Consider the following 871-nt stretch of genomic DNA (forward strand, 5'->3'; position numbering starts at 1 on the left):
ATCTTTGTTAATTATTTTGAATACTTTTGGACTTCTGCTAAGCAAACCAGTGCCGAAAATATGTGAGAACTCCACCACAAAAACATGACCATCCTAAGCAATCACTAGAGCACCCTGCTGCGGGCATTTTAATGTTGCACTAGAGAATACGTGAGCTTCAGATTTCTGGTCTGCAGGAACCCAGTAAAGGTGTCTTTCTCTGATACTGTCAGTGAATCCTGGAACTGCAATATACTCCAAAAAAAGGTACCTTGTTCTTGGCTCTGATAAGCAAATAGCTTTTTGCATTTTTCTGACTGCTTGGCTCCAGCCGACTCGAACACGCAGCACTTGCACAGATGATAACGCCCAGGGAGAAAGGGATGGGGAATCTACTCAGTGCACAACAGTACAGATCCAAGCTGCAGGAGCTGAAGCGGCCACACGATGTGAGGCTTGCTCTGGGTACTATGCTAACACAAATCCCGCCTAGTATTCTCGTCTTACAAACACAAAGTTGCATGTTCTCTTCCACTTTGGTTTGAAAGCAGGAGATTTAAAGTGGAAGACTGGGAACAATGTGATGACATAGACTCCGAAGGAGAAATCTCATCTCTTTTGAAGCAATAAAATACATGCCATCGACTTCAACAGGGCCAGGACCTCACCCTGAAAACTTCACTTCTGTCCAGGCCAGGCTTTCCTTCTATGACTGTCATTTATACCTCTAAGTGTGCAGCAGCAAGAGAGCACTTTCTCTGGATGGCTAAACAACATCAGGAGCGTGCACAATACGAGAGAGGAGAGGGAAAACCCAAAAGCCTCTCCTTCGGCAACGCGGTCGCGACCGCTCTGCAGCCCGCGGTTCCTGCGCAGATCCCCCGTGCGGCCC

At 47.3% G+C, this 871-nt stretch overlaps 1 protein-coding gene across 1 annotated transcript in view; it reads right to left on the reverse strand.

The window, feature by feature from the left end:
• Positions 1 to 871, reverse strand: part of MEGF6 (multiple EGF-like-domains 6) — a 107,412-nt gene that overhangs the window by 55,616 nt on the left and 50,925 nt on the right.

The sequence above is a fragment of the Pygoscelis adeliae genome, unplaced genomic scaffold (assembly GCF_000699105.1).
Source record: "Pygoscelis adeliae isolate BGI_AS28 unplaced genomic scaffold, ASM69910v1 Scaffold213, whole genome shotgun sequence".
Taxonomy (NCBI): Eukaryota; Metazoa; Chordata; class Aves; order Sphenisciformes; family Spheniscidae; genus Pygoscelis; species Pygoscelis adeliae.